Genomic DNA, 23,902 nt, shown 5'->3' with positions numbered 1-23,902 from the left:
TCTGAGGTGAACATAAAACAGTGTGCACATGGGCACGGCAGAGTAACACCTAGCTACGAGGGGAAGCGGTCAAGTCGCTTGTCTCCCTGTGAAAGATACAACCATACATCCAGAGAGAGTGCTTCAGTGTGCTTGTGAAAAGATTTACCCTGGCTTGTTTACTTCCCGCTGATACCCTGTCCTTTGGTGAGGAGTATTTGGCTCAGCAGGTCTTACCACACATCACGTAGACTAAAACGACCTCCTACAGTATGATGTGAGAGGGCTTTGGCCTTTCTCGTTTTTCGCTTAATACACAACTACAAACCGTAGATGTGTCCAAGTAAGCTTTTTATTTAAAAATATTAAAATAATCATGGTTTTCTGTGGAAAAAAAGTAAAAAGAAAGAGACTGGAGTGATATGGGAGACATGAAGCTAGCCAATCCAGTCCAGTTGTAATTCTGCATTTTCCAATTGAATGCCAATCACTGGAACATTCTCTCTCCATCCTTCCAGCTGGCTCACATTAAAAACTGCATGATGCTAAAATGTTTCTTCAGCGTCTCTGGAGTGATGGTGTGACCTGGACATTGTAATGTGCCCCAAGGCAAAGGCCCAATGCAGAAAGGGGTTGACATTTCCAATATGCTACTCCCTTTGAGAGAGGAAGAGGAGATAAGACCTTGGAACTGTGAAGGCAATGAAGATAGGACACTTCTTAAAGCATTATTTTCAAAGCCATAATATTGAGTGACTGTTTATGTGGCTTTCATCTCAAACTGGTGATGTTAATACAGTAATTCCATTAAAGACTCCATGGTAACGTCTCGCATTATCGCCTTGTTGTCCCTTCGCATTGTCTCCCTTTGTTTTTGGAGGTGTGAAAAGCTGTGACGTGAAAATCGGAAATAACTACACGTTCTGAAGAAGCTTTTTTGTTACTTAGCAACCTCTCATAACTCCGTACTAATGATGACGTTTAGTGCTAAATATGAAAGGGGTGTGGATTACGGCTAATACCCACAGCTATGCTCCAATGAACTGAGAAAATGAATGTGTGAAGGCCCCTTACAAGTTTATGAAACCATTAGATAAAATAAGCTATCCTATCAAGTGTATCTTTTAGGTTTTTTTGGTACACTTGTGTTGAGATCAATATTGCTCTCCTTTTGAGTAGTCTAGGCCTCTGCAATGAGATCCTGAAGCTCTTGTAAAATGTTTGACTTCAGATTTTCCTGAGGGATTGTACCAAAAGCCTTGACAGGCTTGTGCGGTGAGTATTTACTTATCTGTCTGTGAATCCTGGACAAAATCTTTCAACAGTTATTTCAACCACTCTTAAGAAGTCAAGAGTTGTCAAAGTCTCAAGTCTCTTCACAAGGCCGCAATATTTTAAATGCCTGCGGGCAGGTATAGTTCAGTCATTTGAAACTAAAAAAAATAAATTTAAATCGATATCTCTAATATCTCTGACACCGTGTCTACACCGGACGGGACAGGCAACGGCCAATCCAGTGTAGACAAAATTTAAGATTATAATGGGTTCTATTGCGTTTATAATGTCTTTTGTCGCGTCGTGTTGGTCAAGTCCGCTGTAGACACGGTGTAATATTGTTTGTAAGGTTACAATGAAATAAACAATCTAACGTGACATGAACTTCAACATCAATTTTGTGAAACAAAAAATACGTGGGTGGGTGGCCAGCTCTAAAGGCTTGATCTCATAAATGTGTACTGATAAGGAAGGATAGCAGAAGGACTGTTTGTGTTTAAACACAACAAACAGACTTCCAGAATTACGCTCGCATGTTCAATTTAGTACCGACCATGAGCCAAAGCAGCATTTAATAAGCATCTGGGCTTTTTGGCTCAGGTGGCTGTCGGCCAACCTGAGAAGAATCCATCATCCCATTAAATAGAAATCATGCGGTTATCGTACGACATAGCAGATATTAGTTTTGCAAACCATGTCCTGAAGATAATTTATTGTAAATGCCTATACAATTATTATTAATTTTTTTCCATTCCTCTTCTGTAAAATGTATAATAATTATGTTAATTGGCACAACAATATCAGACTTACAAAAGTAGCCTAACACAATGACTATACAACAGCAGAAAAAGTTAAGAGACCATTCAAGTCCAGTGTGTGTTAAATTTCAGCACAATCAAACCTGAGTGACAAAGTCATCCAACAGCAATGTGAAAGAATGACAGAGACCGGCCAGCGAGATTATCACATTAAAACAAACTTTTCCTAAATAAATGTACAAATACTGTTATTGTATTGCTTACAAGTAAATATGAATTTGTCTTCTATGCAGTATTTGAGGTCTGAAAAAAAACTTTGCATCTTTTCTGTTATTCTGACACGTTTCAAGCGTTTTCATTTCTGCAAATAAATTAAATTACAAACAATATTTGTTTATGAAATTTGATAGACAGATTGTTAGTAGTTCACAGAATGAAACAAAAAATATTATTTTACCTAAATCCTAACACATGTACCTAAAAATAGTACATTTTAAAAACAGATACAATGCATTTCCGGGGCTCTATCTGGTAATAACCAAATAACCAACTTGGAATAGATGATATTAACCAAAAAGAAAAGATGAACTGGTTCATCTACATCTTCTTGACTTGGCATTAAATTTAAAGTCACTACAGTATACATATTTTTTATAAAGTGCTTTATAAAATATAAACAGGAACAAAAGGAATATTCAAAGGAACTTAATCAATTGCTGCCATTTAATAAGTTACTACATGAAGCCTTTTTATAAAAGAGACTGTGGCTGAAAAAGTTTATTCCCTTATTGTGTAGCATGTTAAGGATCATGCTTAACATCTGCCATGTGTTAAGAGAAGCATTCCCCCAATCCCAATGGAGAGTCTATGAATATTTTTTCGCAGAATTGGGCATGTCTGATTGGTTTAAGAGGCATTAGTGTGTGATTGAGTTCACCCCATGCACTGTTCAAATATTTCTGTGCCCCATCAAGTTTGCTCAACACACAATTTGCGCACAATTAGCGAACCCATGAGCGCACAGTAACTCAAATCTGACAGGTCGCCTTCATGCAAATGCTAAAACATATCAAAACCTGTGCTGCTCCATATCAAGTGCCATTCTGAGTAAATTTGGGGTGAATTTCAAGCGTTATTTTTGCTATACTGTTCTTCAAATGTCATTCTAAACAAAGATGGACAGCTAAATTCCTTCAAGTGATTCGGAAATTTTGAAATTATAAGTTACAAACACATGACTGACCAGAGTGGCCACTAACCAAAGACCCAATTTTCAATGCTTAAAGATTTAAAAGCAGTTATGTTTGAAATTATTTGTTCAGGAGACAGTTCACGAAGAAGTCATTTCAATTTCAGTGTTGTATTTCAAAAATGAGCAGAAATGAGTAAATTCACAGTAAAGCCTGTGAATTTGTTTACAAAATATGTTTTCCTCCATATGTTGACATTTACTGTGAATTGGTTGTTTTGACAGCATAGTTTTGTTTTTGTTGCTTGTGTCGCTATCATATTTCTATAGAATTGCTCATTTCTCTGTGACCAGTGAAACCCATTCAGTTAAAAAACGTAAAAATACATTTATATTAGGATAAACTTGATTCTTTTTTAAGGTCTCCATAGATGTCCTGGTATAATTGGCTTGATCCTCATATAGTAAGAGGAGGCAGTCGACGAATAAATCTTAAAGCGTAGACCTAATCCCTGAACACACCACATGCACTGCATGCTAAATGATGGCAAAAAAGGATGACAGAAAGCCTACCTAAAATTGTGACACGCTGTTCCTTCACACATAAACACTGCAACCCTTTCGTCTGCATGAATCACCTTATTTTAGTGTCTCTTATGTGATTTCGCACATTTTACACTACCCAAATGTTATTTTGCATGAGCGCTGCGCTATTCTGTAAACCCACCGAACCCGCAAGTCTGTGTATGACTCACCACTGATCTAAGCTCAATTTTAGAAAAATCCTGCCCTAGATATTTCACGCAGTTCAACAACAGATTAAGATGCGCTAGCTTTGATCCCCTAATGCAACTAGAAGTATTTGAGCTGTGCCACCGTGTCTAAAACGATTAGGTTGCAATGGGCATAGGTCAGCTTGCTGTATGGGTTGGCTCTCTTATTTTCCCCTCCCTGCAGGTTGGAGAATGCTTTCTGCACCTGCCTTGGAGCAGAAGTGAGCTACAGTTCTGCAGGTGTGACGGGGTAAAGAATAGTGGTAAGCCTCTTTGAAGCTGGAAAGGTGAGTGTTACATAACAGAGAGAAGTAACGCATAGACACACGGACTAGGTTAAACGGATGGCCAACAATTTTGTTCGCTCTTGTTTCATTGAAGTCTTCACATTTTGTCAGATATATAAATGTTCAGAAAATCCAACAAATCAAGTGTGCAATTTCCTATCTTCCATACTTAATTTGATTGATTAGATACAGGTGTGACATACAGCATTCTACAGTGGAGGTTGGATGATGGGCAGCTCTGGATATCAATGCAAGCATCTGACTTCAAAGCCCCGAGAGGCTGGTTGGCATTCATCGTGACCGACTGTGAGCAAAGCAGCCGTGGCGCACTGATGGGCATGAAAACATCCATGGAGCAGAGTCAGATGCTCTGTCTGGACCTAGACCATTAAAGGGATAGCTTAAACATATGTAACTTCATAGTTTTTTGATGACACTGTATAAAACGTAAAAAAATCGATCATAATTGAACACGAGGCCTAAGCTCTTCAAAAAAAACAATCAAGCTTTTTTGATTTATACACCCCGTCTAAATAATCAGGAACTCTGGGCATTGCATAATTGCTTTGGGGATGGAAACAGGGCGCTGTATTAGTCTTCATTTTGCTTAAGTGGCAAAGTGCCATTGCGTGTGTGTCTCGGGAGGCTTGTTTGGAGCATTCATATGCTGATAGTCAAGGTGCCACTCACCTTCATTTGGCCTGAGAATTCTTATTTGTGGCCATGCGGTGGAGCACATTGTCTCGATGTCTAGGCAGATTGCAGTGGACTCTTGCCTTCCCACGGGTAATTTGCAGTGTTTGTTTTTCTCTTTGCAGAGGGCTGGCTGAAATGTGTGACCACTGCTTTCCCCTGCTTCTCTTAAACGGCACGGACAGAGCATCATGGGAAAACCCAGCGTCTGATTCGGGTAATGTCTGACGGTGATGCGAGTGGGAGGGTGTTATCTGCTGCAGGGGCTTTCAAGCGTTGAAATGCCAAGAACCCATATGTAAAATCACTAGTAAAGGAACACTTTCTAAATATGAATACATCTACATAATTTCTTACATAAAAAACTAATTATATTCTGCAAAAACAGTAAACTTTGTATACATTTTCTATGAGATGAATAAATTGGCTTTTTTGCCTTTGTTGGAAAGTATTTAATTAGTATTAATTTGTGTTTTATTTCTAGCCATTAGTTGTTAGTTAGAGAAACACTATCAACTAAATAAAACATTTATTTGTAGAGCCATTTTCACAATGTTACAAAGCAGCTTTTAAAAAATATAAGTATCATTCAATAAGTGAACAAACTATTATAAATGCCATAAACTATATTTATTTTTTACTGGTAAAATTCCATATTCTCTATCCACTATTTTTACTGACCCCCTTGGGGTACACAAACACCAGTTTAAAACCCCTGACCTAATTTCTCTTCGGACACAATGTCAAGATGATAGTACAACAAACATGGAAAATGTTTTATATGCAAGATTTTCAAATGTCCGCTCTTCTCCCTGACCTTTCCCCTTAACCCTACAGAAGGACAGCGGAGAGAGCATGTAGAGGTAGATCACCTGACCTGAAGTCAGTGGCATGAACGTGAGACCTTTGGACCACTCTCTAAGCCCCTCGCTGGCTCCGCTTCACTGACAGGCAGAGGAATAATCATCACATGGCTCTGTTACCATGGAGAAATTGGCATGGAAAGTGATACTGTTAGCATCTGTCTGAACAGCCATGTTAGGTTTCTGTTCTAATTATAAAGGGATGTAAAATTTGGCCATGACACGAACATCATCACGGCTCTATTGTATGATAACACAAGATCAGGCATAAAAAGAGAGTGTGATGAACATAATTAAAATATGAAGTGGTACTCTCTCTCTGTGCAAGCGGGGTGCAAAATTAACTTTGTGCCACACTGGGTAATGGCGGGTAAAAATTTGAATATCCATAAATACTTCTCGACATAAAAGTCTTTTTGAGCGTTATTTCAATGAAAATATATTTTGGTGAAATGAAAACCAAAATGGATATAAAGATGGAATCAATTAGCTGTTTTTTCTATGGGCGGTGCAGTTCACTGTATAATTCACAGGATCACATTTAAGATGAGTTAAACACAGTAGAGCATTAGAAAATGTATCTTTCTATATTATTAAGCCCCTCACATTACTAACATTAACAGAAAATGTTTAATTGTACATGGTTTTATAACAACTGATGATGTTATAATATATATTTGATGTAACAAACTATATCTATACATATTAAAAGGTATAGTTCATCCCAAAAAGAAAATTCTTCCATCATTTACTCAACCTCATGCCATTACAAAGCTGTATGACTTTTTCTCTTCTCCAGAACACAAAATAACATAAAGAACATTGATAACCAAACAATGATAGACCCAAATGACTTCCATCGTGTGGACACAAATCCTCTGAGACATTTCTTAAAATACTCTCTTTTGTGTTCCACAGAAGAGAGAGCAATAAACTGGATTTGAACATCACGAGGGAATATAATTGATGACAAACGCGAATTTGCGTCATGGGAGGGCCAGTCTCGTATATATATATGGCGCAAATTGGTTAAAGATCTTTTTTTACAATTTACCAGATTGTCTGACCTCCTCACTCACTTTCTTCCAAGCCAGATCCCTTTTATTCCTGTTTCGATAAAAGTAAGATGTATCGTACAACTCCAGGTACATACATCAACGATGATTTTGTCCTCCATTGTTGTTTGGGATTTCTGCCTCCGCTCGCTACGTCATAATCATGTCACTACTATATCAAGCTCCTGATAGGTTAATGCGGCGTGAAATTTTGCCAAAGATCAAATTTTTCAACTCGCGTGATTTGCCCGAATTGCTAAATTCGTCCGAATCGCGTCTTTCGCGTCGCCTCATTCGCGTGAATCGCATCACAGGATGTCCTATCGCATCTTTGCATTGACTTGACATGTAAATCACTTGTGCGTAACGCTTCATTCGCATTCGGTGGGTACACAACATTAGTGTCATTCATAGTGACATGCAATACTGTGATATGTAGAAATATGAAATTAACTCTCTAAAATAGGTCTTTCCTCCCGCGTTTATAAACAGCCTGAGCACATTTGAATCTTTGATAAGTAAATAATGTCATTTTCACTGTACACTGTGGCATACTTGCAACCCCAGATGGTGTATTAAACTACTGCCCGATCTGCCATTTGTGAAAGACCTACCCAAGCCAGCTTTTAATTCCATTGGTTATCCCTGATTTATGGTATAACCAAAATTTCAAATTGGTTTAGACATTATATAGACATTTGCCATTTGCAAATTAAGGGTTCACTGGAAATAATCCTATTGGCGCTACAGCGGCAACATTTCATGTCTAATTCCTCATTAGAGGTCACGCAATCAGGATTAACTACCCAGCATGCACCGCAGTATCTAAATACCCCCTTGGCATGTTTCTCTGACACGTCCATCTGTCAACTATCGATAAGGCGGTCCTACGCAGAACTCTGCCTTTTAATTTCCCCCTTAATGGACTGATGCGTTAACGTGAGTCATGTGACAAAAGCTGTGTTACATCCTTGACAAGGCTATTAAAGGAACAATCTGAGAATTCGCCGGGAAGAAATTGGAATGGACGAAACGGAGATGTGAAATTGCTTCTGGTAGAACTGTGGTCGTATCAACGTGGGCGCTTCGCTGATTACCGAATTAGAGAACGAAATGAAATAGTATAATGTGATGGACTAAAAGAGGAACATTGGGCATAGCCTGTGCTGTTACGAACAGGCCTTAAAAACAGCCTTATCTGTCGAGAAAGTGAGCCACATGGAGTAGTGATGGTAATACGCTGTTTAAAGTGTGGCTAAAAGAGAGCGAGCGAGTAAAGACAGGAAAGGGAGTCCTAAAAGGATGTACAAAGTGGCCCTAATGCACTCAAGTGAGGGATGATGCTCGCCACGGTATTGCAGAGGGCCAAGCCCTCGCTTGCTAAGAGCACTGTGAAAGCTCGAAATATCTCCAGAATGGTCCTCACCTCCATTACTGGATTTCACACATCTCCAAATTATTTTGATCCATAATCGGATGCCATGCATGTATAAAGATGAAAGACGGCTTAGACTGCTGCTAGTTTTGGGGCCTGTTGATTATTTTCACACATGGATTGATTTTCTTATCTTTTTTTATTGTACTCTAGTAATGTTGATGTGCTTTGCATAACAATATGTCCTACATCTTTAAATGAGTTTCCTGGGACTTTGTTTTCCACACGGGAGTTCTGATTAGCCAGGGCTGCTTGAGTGGCTTGTCGATCCAGCCTGTCGACAATGAACACTCGCCTTCGTTTTGTGACAAAAAATGTATGCTTGCTCACTCTCGGAAAGAGAAGAGCTGTCATCTATCGCTAGGGAGGCGATAAATAAAAATATCAAACAATGGGGTCATCTGCTGATCCAGTTGCGCAAGCTTAAGTTTATTTCCCATAATATTCATGGTCTATGCAATGCTGTCTCTGTTGATGATACAATTTCCTAAAGCCACATCCGGGAGGGGGCGTGAACAACAAATACAACGTTCATCTCTGTGAAGTGGCATCGAAAATCTAAACCAGAGTTTAATTTCTATAGGCTTCTCACACAAACATATTTTTGAATATCTCCCATTTTTGGCACACCTGCCTCAACTCAACAACATTTTAGTAAAGTGCTGGTTAGCATAAGCCCCTTTCTGATAGATGCAGCAACTACATCACTTGGTTCCAAAGAAGATCTTCATAGATTTGTTCATGGAAATACTGTGTCATATATTGAATTTAACACTACCACAATCTTTTTGGAGATCAATTAATAAGATATATATTTTTTATTTTGCACCTCTGCTACCATTATGTCTCAGCCTACAAAAGTCAATAGCAAAGGGCTTTAGACTGCATGCATTCCTGTAGTAACATTTTCATTTGAAAACAAATCTTTCCGTTTTGGCCTTTCGTTTACATAAACTTGAACATACTTTCGAAAACGATCATGTAGTTGTTTTGGCTGCCCTCCAGTTTAATAACATTTATGTTCGTTTGTACTTCGATTACTTTCTTCAAAGGTGGAATTTTTACTCACAGAAACTGAGCAGCTTTTGGTAAATGCTTCGAGTGTTTTTAAATGAAAACTCTCAGATTAGTTATGAGTAAATAAAGTGAACCTTTATTTACCCAAGAGCCATTTTTGTGGTTTTGGTTAATTCATTTTTGCAAAAGAGCCATTGCCAAAAAAATATGTTTTAATGACTTTTCAATACAACATTCTTTCTGCAAGAAAGGCTTCTTACGCGAATATGTGGGGCTAAACATAGCTCCTCCATACTGAGACGTCACAGTGTTTCTTTCATCTGCTATCGCCCATCGGACAGTTTCATGCAGTCATTGCATGAAGTTTGCTGTATGATTGCTTTTTCAAAATGTTTAATAGTTAATTCTTTTGCAAGGCAATATGTTGTGTAATCATTATAAAGACTTTTAATAGAAACATATATGTTAGTCCAGTCACTTTGAGCTGAAGAGTTTTTAACTCTTAGCCATCTCCACAAAATGATCTGGCTGGCTTAAACATGAATGCAAGAGGTTACTATAGAAACATAGTTTGCTGTTGAATTGTTGTGACACTTGTGCATAGCACCGAGTTTGCCAGGACCACTTAAAAAATATTTTTGAAATATATTACTATTATATTAATGGTTTATAATGATCATATAATAATGAAGGGACACCTGGTGAGGCACATGTTTTTTGCAAGAGCCACGTGTGACTCGTGAGCCATATGTTCCCCACCACTGGTGCAGACGTAGCAAAAAACACCTCAACATCTGTATCTATACATCTATACGAATAAGCATACCGAAATCCATTTGGCTTTGTGCTCTGTTGAATGTAAAAAAGGTCTTGGGTTTAACATTGAAGCTTGACCTCTGCTCATCATGTGTCCTCTGACAAATCCGGTCAGTCGCTTTATATCTTACATCGGCATGGGTCCAGCGTTGCAGTTTTTACACTGTGCAACTGGTCTGATTATCTTTCGAGGAAATCAGCGCGGATTAAGACAGGAAGGGAATCGTGGGTAATATATTGCTATCAAAAACAAGCATGGCAGAGAGACGGCAAGGAAAGTGGAGGGATTCAGAGGTGACTTCTCGCAACAAACTGTACGCTCAGGGGTGGGTTTATAAAGCAATTAGCGGCACTGGTGGTGATTAATACCGCGGCTAATAGGATGAGGCTGAACAACCGGATGGGGGGAAGAGAAGGGAGGGACTGAAGGCAAAAAGCTTGGACGAAGACTATGCAGAGTGCATCAATCATAAATGACAGCAGGGACAGGGTCCAGGAGCTCCATTTGTCAAGAGACACACACACACATACACACAGCTCAACAAAATAGCAGCGCAAACATTAATTACTTGTTTCTCTAGACATCCCTGAGATGTCTGATGTTAACTGAAGTCAGATACTGCACTGTTAAGTCCACTGGAACTTCATATAATTTGATAATGTCCCACAGAGCGTCATTATATTGCAATAAATCTGTCCATTTATGCTTCAGCAACCTACAACCAGCGTTGAAACTGTACTGTGTCTCTCCAAACTACAACATAAAAATATTTGAAATTGGGTCAAATACAGAGAAATTATTTTTTGCCTTCTTGGATAATTAACTTTTTGCAATGCTATTTAAATATATCACTGCTGTCCTTCTGAAACCTTTTTTTTTGTCAGTAAAAAGTAATAAAAAGTGCTTGTCAACTTTGACACCACAGTATTTAATCATTTAAAGTGCTTTTTCCATTTCCTGAAAACACCCAAGGACAAACAAGGTTTCAGAAGGACAGAGGCAATATATCAAAATAATCATGAGTATACAAAAGTAACAAACTGACTGAATTAGACTGACACTACTTGATGAATTTTGCTTTAAATACAAGTAAATAAAAATAAATTAACCTAGAAAACACTAAATCTGAGCTGAAAAAAAAAAGTTTTGTTTAAGGTACATCGAGGAACATTCTGATATAAAACATAGCAGAACAACTACAAATATAATGAAATATAATTTAAATAGGAACCACTTTACTTTTTATGAAGGAAAACCGTTTAGTAATGAGTGTGTTTTTGCAACTGACTAGTGATTTGGGATTTATTCGCCATATTATATTAATAAACCATTTTAAGGTATACAATAGCTTTATCCTACATTTCTGGAAGAACCACTGCTCTTAGTGTTTTGTGAATGACACTACAATATCTACAATTGCACGGCGTATCTTCATTGTACTGTGAAATACGAACAAAAATATACTACGCTGATAAGATTCGAAAGAACAAAAAGCTCAGTACCTAGAGAAGCGCGGCGGTCTCTTCCTTTTCTTCTCGGTTTTTCCTTTGTGTTCACTGGAAAGAGAGGAGAAAAGATCACATTAGCACAACAGTGGCTCAGGCTGACTGTAGAGATGGCCATCTCCACCGCACATTGTCGCTTAGGCCTCAGGGCAGCCTACTAAACTCTTCAGGGTGTCCAGGGGACCCATAGGATGCTGCCATTTACTTTAAAGTATAATAAAAGCATGAAACCAGCAGGTTGCAAAGTAGCCCAGGTTAAAACTATTCAACAATTCTGCTGTATGTGTGAGAAGATTTATAAAAACATAACAGGTAAATTCAGGTAAATTCAGTGGCATACATGACAACCCTACTACAGTAAATATGTGGAGGGCCACTTGTTGGTGTTATGGTAAAATTTGGATTGATAAGAACATGAATAGGTATAAGCACAATGTATCTGATGATCCATATTCACTGACATAAGACAGACCAATATTCCCAGTAGGACTGTGGATCATATACTTATATATTCTGGATATTCAATTAAATATGTTTTGAATAACAGCTTCAATAGCCTGAAGGCACAGCTGTAGTTTAAGTTCATTAATTAGCACAGCTCTAAATAAAACAGACCGTTCATTGAAGAACTGAATTACAATGTTCGAATGTCCACATGAATACCTGTGCAGAAAAAGTCAACTTAAATTAAATATGAAGAACTAGGTTTGAGCTCTGGAGATTTAATGGCAATTTAATATTCTGTTAATTAGAAATTGCACAGCCATGTGTTCCAAAATTGAAATAATGAACTTGTGCTGTTTTAAAGGTATGAAACCTTTGTGAAACCAACATGCAACACATAGACACATTCTTTAAAGAACCAGTTATAATAATACAACTTATGCCGAATTTTAAGCATTACACGATTACAATGAACCTTGGACAGATATTTATTATATTTCTTAAGCTGTGATGAATAAAAGGGGGATTCTGGGCATTGTTCCACAAAGTCTGTTCCAATATTTAATTATTTTTATCCTTCTTGCCATTTGTAAACTAAATCGAAGTACACACTACAACTTTTAATAGTCCTTCATGATTGTCGGTTGTCAGACTGTACGCACCTGATCCCACTTTAGCCGTGTCACACTGTGGGATCTCTGCTGTCATAATTTGTCAGATTGTACAACAGCAAATGCTCATTAAAATGGACACACATTAGATGACACATTCTGAGTTTTACTTTATAGATCACCATTGGAGAAGCCACACGAAGGACGTTTCCTCAAAACTTTTGACACTGGCAGAATTTTATCGGAGGAAATATTGATCGCAGTGGTCATTAATTGGCTGCTGGTGAACATGTCAAAGCTTTTAGCTTGAGATCATAAAAATATTTTAGGATTCTCAAATTGTGTTTCAGATGGCGAATTCTGAGTTGGTTAGTATATTAAGTGACTCAAAAAATCGTACATAAATGTGCTTATTTTGAACACAGAATTATAACAATACAACAATTTAACTTAAATGTAATCAATATTATTATTAGTATCATTCATGATTATATGTATTATAAGTTTTAGGATATTTCAAAGCTTGCAAGGTAAGAAACCACAAGATTCTGTGCATCTCTCTAACTACACTCTCTATTTCCCTAATAAGATGCCCTAATATATTTTATTTGCCATCAGTTGCAGCAGTTGCCACTCTTCATTATTTAACTTCTAGAAGGCATTTTGAGACGCCTAGACACTAATTCTAGACAATTTAGGTCCATTTAATATGATTTATCATACACCGCTGACCACCTACTGGAGTATTCAATTAATAAAGAAGAGATGCACGCTTGCCAAGTCTATCAATGCCAATCTCGATCAGACACAATTTTCCACCTCGGTTTTTCGCACCCAGGGTGTGATAAAACAGAATGTGGATGGCTGTATACTGATTTGAAGGTCAAAGATATACTCAGAAATGAAACTTTGGTTAATTAACTCATGCCCTTATTTTGTTTCAAACTTACAAGAGTGATGTTGACTTTTATTGTATGTAAATGGCTAAGGCTGTCAGTCCCTAACTTTCTGCTTTTGTGCTGGAACAAAGTGAAGGTTTGCAGGAGGTTGAGGTAATGATGACAGTTTTTTTATTTTAAGTCTGTTCCTATAGCGTAATTATAGGTATTTATAAATGTATTTGCATAAAGATGTAAATTATGTTTCTAGCCCAAAATCAGGACAGAATGATGGAATAAACATAAAAATGTCTGTATATTGAATGTTTTAGTGATTTATTAGTCGTCTCTTTATGCAAAGAGGCATCTGTGTGATTGATGGTGTGACATTATTAAAAGTATGAATATGCGCATTACATAGTATATTTATGGCTTGTGGGTGATTTTCCACAATGGCACAAGATGATTCAAATCTTTAAAGACCTGACAATGACCTTTAATCAATGCAATCCAGTAAAAGTGTAATTAAATATATAACCAGAGGCTCCTGTTAAAAAGAATCAAAAGTAGCCAAACTTAACTTTCCTTTTAAAAAATAGGCCTTCCAGTAGAATAACTGAGATGGTAATCTGACACATCTGATGCATAATAATAAAATAAGTTCATATAATTTATTTATATACGTTAATAATAATTTATATATATTATATACATATATACACAAACACACATACATATATTGAGGGATACCTTAATATATAAATATGTATTTGCATACACATATAGATTATGTAAATGGTTGAAATATCAACTTCACATTTCCATTTGATGACCCCTGTGGCACAGAAATAACAAAGCGGTGTTAACTATTCTGGACATAAAGTCTGTGAAGAATGGCATTGCATGGTGTAAATCCCGATTTCCGACCGAAAGAAACAACTCATCATGATGAGGTGTCTAATTTGCTAAGGAGAGCCCTGACAATACCACACTTTCTATGTCAAAGACCTTCTGGAATCCATTCTTCCTTTGACATTTCATTTTCACCGCCCCTTGCTGATACACTGCATGATCCGTTCTCATGACTCAACATCAAATTTGCCTGACAAAGGCCAAAAGCTAACGCTTTCAGCACTCATCCAGCATGATGCAGGCAGCTACACTAACTAAAGGTTTATGACAACATCGTGACATTTTACATCGGCTGCAAGCCCCGTGTTGGCCCCTGAAAACAGGAAAACCACAGGACAGCCATAATGCTGAGACTCAGACTGGACAGGCACATACTCCACATATTCCGTCGGCGAGAAAGTTTTTAATTTATGGATGATCTGTGCGCCAAGGTGACCTAGCGTTCATTAGAGAGCAGTAAAAATGCACATTGGGCAGATGGGTTGCCACCTGTTTAAAAGCAGTTTCAATCGACCAGGGTGGATTTTATACAGCATTACTGTCACTCTACCTTTGATAGAAATTCACTGGAGAATTCTTTCAAATTTGGGCTGTTTGGGTGTGCCATGTGTTACCAGCAGTAAAGGACATGGTTTTCTTTAGCTCATGTCCATCTAATGATCATAACACACTGAAGCCCTATTTTCTTTGGCAGAAATATGACATAGTTTTGGATGCAACAACAGGTTACAGTAATTGACACTGTGGGTTCATTTGCAAGAAGCAGATGGTCCAAAACAAAGCCGGCTTCATATAAACAAAACAAAGCCAAGCTATCTAGACAAATCCAGATAATATACAGGAATGATCTGACAAAAAAATACTACCAGTGCAATTAAAATGATTTTAAAAGACAGCTCTGCATGATTCTTGCCACCTATTGCTTTTACTTAAACACAGACTACACACCGTGCATAATACATAAACTCCTCTCATCTTTGCCCTAAAACCACATAATAACCCAGCAGCTATGTCTGCTCAAAGCTATGCCAACATAGACATGCTGGTTTTAGTGGTTGTGAGAAATTTATGAGAGAATAATAATGTTCATCACTCATTGAAAGGGTTGCGTATTTTAGATGCTTCTATAATAAACTTCAGCAATTTTAAATGACTCAGTTGCACATTCCTGAAAGATGGGTAGAAAAGGACACTGTATGCCCTGAATAATTTCTGAAATTAGCACAAAGTGACCGGATACGAGTTTGAAGTCTCAAGTTTGGTCACACCATATTCAAAAATATCAGAAACTACATAATGATGTAACTGACATAAAAGGTCATTATTTTGACTTTTACAAAGGTTGGTGATGAAGGTTAATGTAGTTATAGGGAACAGGACTTCAGCAAAAGGCCAAAGATCTCATTTGCAGGTTTCGATAGACCATATGCCTCAGCTTCCTGCAATGCTGACAGCGCAGGGCAGCTACGAAGTCCAAGTAATTGGCCCCTTTTTCAGACAAGAAAGAAATCCTCAAGTGGAAACATGAAAATGGAAGAACAGAGGATATCATAGGTCATAAAGTCTAGAAAAAATGGACCAGTTTAAAATCAAGCATCCAAGCAACAATTTTAATGACATATTTGTATGGTCAAGCACACAGTCCTGCTAGTTACTGTATATCTGTCTGATTTTGAAATGATGGAGTGTAACCACTGCTTTTATGACTTCAAACACAGACCATTATGAACACAGCTTCTTTCAGCAAATGTTCACAGCCTTAGCAGTAAACAGCCATTAATTAGCTGTGGATGTTTGCAAGTGGCCAGCGGGAAGCTTCATGGCATTGTTACTGAAGGGGCATTACACAAGAGGCCAGACCACTTCAGTTCCAGATAAACTCCAAAATCAGTCAGTACGTAGGGGGAAATATGTAGTTTAGCAATAAACACAGTTCAGCTCAAAGCGTGTGTGTTTTAATATTGTTAATCCTAAAAATGATGCTCCAACACCCAGGAAATTACCCAGAGGGCATTATTTGGCACTAGTTTGGTCAACCACAGCTCTAAACTTTAAGGTGCTTTGATCATTAAAAAAACGTAATAATAACGTCTAACGGAATCAATTTAGCATTGAAAGCTGTTAGCACAGACAAACTTCACATCATGAAATCTAATGTAACAAAAAGTTCTGGTTTTATTAAGCAGTCTTCACACGAGTGAAAAACTGATATCTTTTAGATCATAGTGGGAAAATGATCAAGATTTTTTACAGTTGCTGTAAAATTAAGACTCAACTATCTGCAAACAGCACAATAAAGCATTTTTTTAATCAAGCTAAATCTGAAGTGTTTGTAATTGAAGTGAATGGCTCTTGGACACTGCATAACATGCCCTAATCCCCAAAAAAGTATGCAAAAAAGTAAAGTAAACTGGTATTAAAGAAAAATACTATATGGGTCTGGAACACTGTTATTTGTGTTTGTAGAAAACATAAAATGGCTAGATGTTTTCTTTAGTCTGGAGAAAACAATTTCATGACATATTTAGGGCAAGTACAATTTCTTATCCTATTTGCCATTGTCCAATATAATATAAAAATGTGTTGTTATTTAAAAAGAGCAAAACAGAAAAACTTAATGTAAACTGTTTTCAGAGTAACTCAAAAGAAAAAATGGCCCCTCACAGATGAAAAAAAATGATCTACTACTAAATAGATCCTGGGACAATAACATACACACTTAGATAAACGATGCTTCACACAATTCTTCTCAGCGATGCCATAATAACACCTTTTGTTCCCCAAACTTAACATTTCTTATAAGAACCATTTTCCAAAAAAATGTTAAAGGTTCTTTATGAAACCTTTCAGCCAAAACTACAAGATTATATGATAAATCCAATGTAGATCACTAAGGCGACATTGCAGTTGACAACAGAACTTACATATACCTTACATATACGACATAGTGGTCGACTCTGGTATTGTGTAAGCTACTCTAAGGGGGAATGCTTAGGCTATTTCGCTGGATATAACTTTCTGGTACAGGCCAAGAGAGAGATGAGATCCAGACAGACAGCAATTAGGATAGTCAACACTGCCTAAACGTAACAAGCTGCAATTTCAGCCTACACTCAAAGGTCTCCCTAGAAAATAGCTAAAAATGAGTCTGGATTCAACACGATTTTGAAATAGGTATCAGGGGAGCCGGTTCAGGCTGTTAGATGGGCCAACACAATCAGGTTCTGCCTGAGGAAGAGGTGGATTCACAGACTTGAGGCTCATTTGGGGCTCTAAAGACATCTTTCTCCCTCACAGTATACATAAGCTATTCACAACCACATCAGCTTCAACTGCTCAAAGACAACAACTTTGGCCTTATGAAGATGACAAGAGTTGTTTACACTTCATAAATCACACTTGGAAAACACTTTGTAATCACAAGCCATTGTGGAAAAAAAGAGATTGTTTTAATCACATGCACATTATTCTGATGGGGAATGGATTGGTTTTGGGGCATTAGAGCTGACAATATTTAACCTGTGCTTAAACATCTCAGCTATTTGATCATTTTTTATCTCGTTTAAATATAATTAGATTCTTAGGGTCATTAAAGGGATCGTTGACCTAAAACATAAAAATTCTGTCATCATTCACCCTCGTCATAACCTGTATATGTATAAATTTTTTTGAATATGACAAAAAAAGAAGATATCTTGAGAAATGTCTCAGTGATGGCGTGTCCATATAAGAGGGGCTCCCAAATTGTTTGGTCACAAACATTTTTCTAAATATCTTCTGCAGAAGTAAGAACCAATCACACAGACTATAATGACATGGTTGTGAAGATTTTCATTTTAGGTGAACTATTTGGTTGTTTCAGCAGACAGTATATAAAAAACGTACTAACAAGTACAACAAATATCCCGTTATATAATATAAATAAATAAAATAAATGTGTTATAATAAATCATTTTTAAATCATTTTTTTGTGTAGCAATGTGAAGCAGGGGCCTAATTGTCAAATAAAAAATAAAAAGATTCACAATGCAAATACAGTACATATCTAATGATGAAAATAAAGGAATTAGGTTTCATTTTCATGCAAAATAAAAAACTAAATTGTCTTGACAGGTGTTGTGAGATTCCCCTGTATGCAAGTAAACAAATCTGTTACCATACGAAGAGCGAGCTGTTGAAAAACTCACATCATGGTTATCCGTTGCCTTCTTTTCTAAATACTTTTGTTTTTGAAGTTTTGGGCTTCATTTGCCCCTTCAGGCATGTAAATATTTCGTTTTAAAATAAACTAGCACTTGAACAGTTCTGGGTAATTGTAATCTCAGGCTTTTAGATTATTAGAGTAGCATACCTAACCTTTGCATATCCCTCTTAAAAGGCTATGCCACCTTACAAGTTTCCAGTTAAATGTGAATGAGAGATCATTGGCTTTTTGAAAGCTCTTTATAAACCGCCTCCGACCATTCTTTGACAACTACAATGAATTTCTGTCCATTAAAGAATTAATCTACTAAAATCCACTAATGAGGATTGTTTTGGGTAACGTGCTTTCAATTCCATTTGGTCTCAGTGGAGGGGATTAAATCCTTTGGACAATCACTCGATGGACTCCTTCTGTTCATGACTCTCATTAAACAAGAGATGAGTCCGCAAAAGTCAAAAAGCCAAAGACTATTAGACTGAGATGTACTGTCACATGACCTGCACTCTGAATAATCAAGACCTACTTTCAATATAGCCGCAAAGGCTCAATTAAGGAGCCTGTCCAAATATCCCATGTTTCTTTTAACATAGGATAAACATTGACTCTCTTCATTATACTTAAAAGCCATTTGAACCTAATGACCAATGGATATCAACAAGGTCATTATTTCAATGGTGCAAGAGTGAAGCTATTGGAAAATCCTCAATGAAGACATAAGAACCTTGTTCTAAAGACCACACAACCAGATATTTCACTGGACGACATGACCTTTCAAGATTTTCTTTTACAGTATTTACTGTGATTCAGATTCAGAACTCGAAGTTAACTACGTTGGCTGTAAAAATGGATTCCATTTCAGTGACCTTCTGGAGGTCAAGTTTTAGTCTCTGCCAATGCCAAACCCAGATGGGTTTTCCTAGATCATTATCAGTGAAAATTGAGTCTACACATCACAGTTAGCGAAGCTACTTCACAGGCGGTAACTAATTACTCCAGACTTCAAAGTGGCACAGGCTGGGCGGAGACGAAGCCACAGTGGGAGACCTGACTGGCCTGACTTCATTTGCTTAGGAAGAAGGCACAACAAGAGGCTGTACACTAAAGAGGCCATTGATATGCTCAAAGCCTGCAGGTTCTTGAGACAAAATTGCTAATATTAAATCACAACCCAAAATAAATCACAAGTTCATTATGCAGATACTTGATAACTAAATCTTGCTTATGTTGAAAAGACCAGCTTAGAGCAGCATGAATCCATGATGCTGGGCTAACTGGTCGAATTGCAATGATATGCTGCTCACCAGCAAAGCTTAGGTGGTGCAGATGGTCGACCAGCATGGTCCTTCTTGTAAGGCTGGCCGACTTACATGTTAAGCTAAGAAACGAGGTGGGGACACAAGCACACCAGCATCCAATGCTGGGAATCAAACATCCAAAACACAACATACACCGATGACCAGCTATGCCATTCATTTTCAGAAAAAGCATCTCATTACCCATACGGTACCTTACTCATTTTGTCTTTTATAAAATAGAGGGCCACATTCTGTCTTCCATGCAAGCCTTTTGTTAAGCAAGCCTGCGTCATTTCCATTAAAAGGCACTACATGTAGGTACAGAATGTTCTGCAAACGCATCACAAGCAGAGAATAAATGAACAAAACCATTAATGCAATTCTAAATATGATTTGATCCCAATCTTTTCAATAAAAGTGGTAAATAGGAGTAATGGTTTGGTGGAGCGCTTTCTAGCAGGAACACCAACATAATATCCGGTGCTCAGATGATAACCAAGAAAAACAGCCAGTGTGAGATTTATTAATATGGAAATCTCAGACCTCGGCATTCGAGCTTCATTTCAAGCTCATAACAGCTTGAAAGGTAACATCCTATTAGAATGCTCAGAGCTTAAAACTAGTTAAAGGCTGCACAGAAGGCACATTTATTTGGGTGTGACTGTTGGTGTCCTTGACGAAGGAACATGGGACCAGAATATATTTCAATGGCTTTTACATTATTGTTGTTTTAAATTGTACACGGCAAAATCGCAAGAGTTAAAAACGGTGTACACAGGCGATTTTGCGGTGTATGATGAAACAGAAAACATCCTGCAGGAGCACTTAAATTCTCAGAACTGAAGATGGAATGTTGATCCACTGAGCGAGATGAAAAACAGAAAAATTGGCAGCGTGAACCAAGTGAGAGATATTACACGTCGAAAGATGTGCAATCGAAGCTTAGGTAACGATCTGTACTTTGAGTCCGAGGGAACATGTAAGATGGCCTCTCTATACACATGCAAATGAACAGCCTGCTCACCAATCCAGATTGGTGCGGCCAGAGATTTGACAATCACTTACTTCCTTACTCAAGACACAAACCTATGTGCGACTGAAATGGAGAAGTATTGCAAAATGATTGTCCATCATAATACATTTAAAGTGACCATGAACTCAAAATTCTGCAAACGATACATTGCTGCATGTTATTTTAAAGAAAAAATATGTATAAATCTGTGTTTCCAGCCTTCAATTACTAGAAAGTTCATAAACAACACAAAAACAAAATTACTTCAACTCTGCTGAATGGCCTTTACCTTCACAGGCGCACACATATCTGAAAGGGGATAGCAAAAAAAGTCACTGTTTATTAAATACCACAGTGAGAAACGGGCGCTTCGGCAAAGATTAAATTTAACACATCAATTCAGTTTACAGTCTATTGAAGCCGGTGGCATAATTAAATGCAGGCTCTTTTCCTCTTGTCCCCTTCCTTCTTTTTTTCTCAGGCTGTGCGTCCTCAGACACATCATAGGAGGGAGGGGACCATCCCACAGAAGCTAGCTGTCAATTCTGATCCGGCTGCGGATGAGGAGCCAGACCTGTCACTCAGCATCACTCTCCCGCGTTATCAAAATGCAGCGATAATCATGCAGCTACAGATGAAGGAGAAAAACAAGCCAGCGGTCTGCTCTGATGGCAGAGCATGCCGCCTGGAACGCTCGCTTTGTCATACATATCAATTGCGTGACATTTCGTGGCAAAAAACGCCTGGCTCAGACGCCTACCTGCACATTCCAGCACCAGTGCAAACATGCAAATCACCCCGAAAAAGCATCTGCCATTTACCGGCAGGGATGTTGTAGGATGTTTTAAATTCTAGTAGACGGACCGCAATACCACGTAACCTTCTAATCTACAATCTTAGGATCTAATCTTTTTGTCAAATACATCACTGTATGCTTTCAAGACATAACAAAGCAATTATATTTATAAGTTTTGTACTGCGATAATTGCAAATTTAACAGAAAAAAGTAGCAATGGCATCCATGGAAATAATCTGTGTTTGATTTAGCCATAAAACGTACACAAAGTCCCATCCTTAATTTGTGACACTGGTTAAAAAACAATCCCGGATTGTTTCAATTTATGGTTGAGTAAAATATGGACAACCCAACCTTGGTTAATTTAAACCAACATGCATCTTTCAATTTGTTGCATAACCTGCCTCCAGAATGTCCCTACAAATCGTGCAGCCCTTCAGAGGGGTTTGGTCTGATTGATCAGTTCATTCTAAGTCTGGGTGACAAACTTGCAGTGAAGCGGCAGAAACACAGCTGTTCCTCCTGCAGTTAGCAATCACACAAGATGTGCACAGTCCATAGCACAGAAAAATCAGTGTGCCCACCTGCAACTACAAACCATGCTTTATAGCCCAGACCGCTGTCATCCAGTCTCTGAAAATAAATATATATCACTATAATTAAAGAGGAAAAACATCTGTTTGGTAATACGATTGCTACTGTACCTGTGTTGGGGAGAAAGAATGAAATGAAAATAACTGAAATATATCCAAGTGACTGGAAACCTATGTATGTTAGATGAAATGCATATTTGATCATTTTATCATTATAGTTTTTTTATTGCCTTTTTACATTTTAATACCCTACCAAACACTTATGACCAAACACAATAATTCCCAACCCCAACATAAAAAATCTGGATCATATACTGTACCCATACACGCACTCTTATTTAAACAATAATAATAATAGAAGACATAATTAAAATAAAATATATATGAAATAAATAATAATAATGAAATATGCATCAACTCAATCTTCTAAGGTTTGTAAAGTATGTAATAAAGATTGTCAACAATATTTGAGGAATTTTCAATTATCTTTGGAAAAAGTTAAATATAACTGACAATAGAAACCCCTAGTACATTAATAGAAGGTAAACATACACTGCAACATCCCACCCTGTCTTTTTAAAGGGGTAGTTCTCCCAAAAATGACATTTCTGTAGTCATTTATTCACCCTCAAATGGTTCCAACCTGTATACATTTCTTTGTTCCGCTGAACACAAAGGAAGTTATTTGTAAGAATGTCAGCCAAACAGATTTCACCCCCTGTCTACTGCCATAGTAGGGAAAATAAATACTATGGGAGTCAATGAGGGATAAGATTTGTTTGGTTACTGAAATAATCCGAAGAACAAAGAACTTTATACAGGTTTGGAACAATTTGAGGGCGAGTAAATGATGACTAAATTTTCATTTTTGTGTTTTGTATACACACAAAAGAAAATCAAAATGCCTATCAGAAATGCAAGCAAAAGCGGTCAAATAAAACACAACGTGGCACAATCTTCTTAGGTTTAAAAAATATGCCATTTTGCTCATCCTATTTTCTCTAGCACCATAACATGTACTAATCTGGTTAAACTGGTGCTCCTATTCCCAAACCAGCAACACTCGCTATTCTGTTATCTCTAATCTGTTTTTGAGTTTGTAGGATTATTCTTCAGAGTATATAAACAGAGCGCTTGCCAGAGCTAGTCTGTTAGTAAATCCAAGGTTCATTCCTTATGAAGTTACATTTACACTATAGCTGCCATCCACCCTGACGAGAACTATACCCTTAATATATTCCAATTTGAGTGAAGCCCTCTCGGCAAGCCCATTAAAATCAAATGACAGCACTCAGAGTCAGCCACTGCTATAATCACGCAATCAAAATGCATTATTTGGCTTCTTCAGGTGCATGGCAATGACTACCGCCCCTCTTGCACTGTACACAATTGATACCAATTGGGCTCGTTCTGTCCTTGTCTATCTAAGGGGAAATCGCCATTCAGATGGACATTATCACGAGTGGATCAGAATAAAGTGATGAAACAGCAATGTGTATAATTAAAGCCAT

The 23,902-nt window shown here is 37.6% G+C and overlaps 1 protein-coding gene across 6 annotated transcripts in view; it reads right to left on the bottom strand.

The window, feature by feature from the left end:
- Positions 1 to 23,902, bottom strand: part of syt1a (synaptotagmin Ia) — a 189,686-nt gene that overhangs the window by 113,233 nt on the left and 52,551 nt on the right. For all 6 annotated transcript variants that reach the window (XM_056748126.1, XM_056748122.1, XM_056748125.1 and 3 more), the window contains one exon: positions 11,644 to 11,697. The gene's annotated coding sequence lies outside the window, so the exon portion shown is untranslated. The remainder of the gene's footprint in view (positions 1 to 11,643; positions 11,698 to 23,902) is intronic.

Source organism: Triplophysa dalaica, chromosome 5 (assembly GCF_015846415.1).
Source record: "Triplophysa dalaica isolate WHDGS20190420 chromosome 5, ASM1584641v1, whole genome shotgun sequence".
Taxonomy (NCBI): Eukaryota; Metazoa; Chordata; class Actinopteri; order Cypriniformes; family Nemacheilidae; genus Triplophysa; species Triplophysa dalaica.
This window is presented reverse-complemented; position numbering and strand designations above follow the sequence as displayed.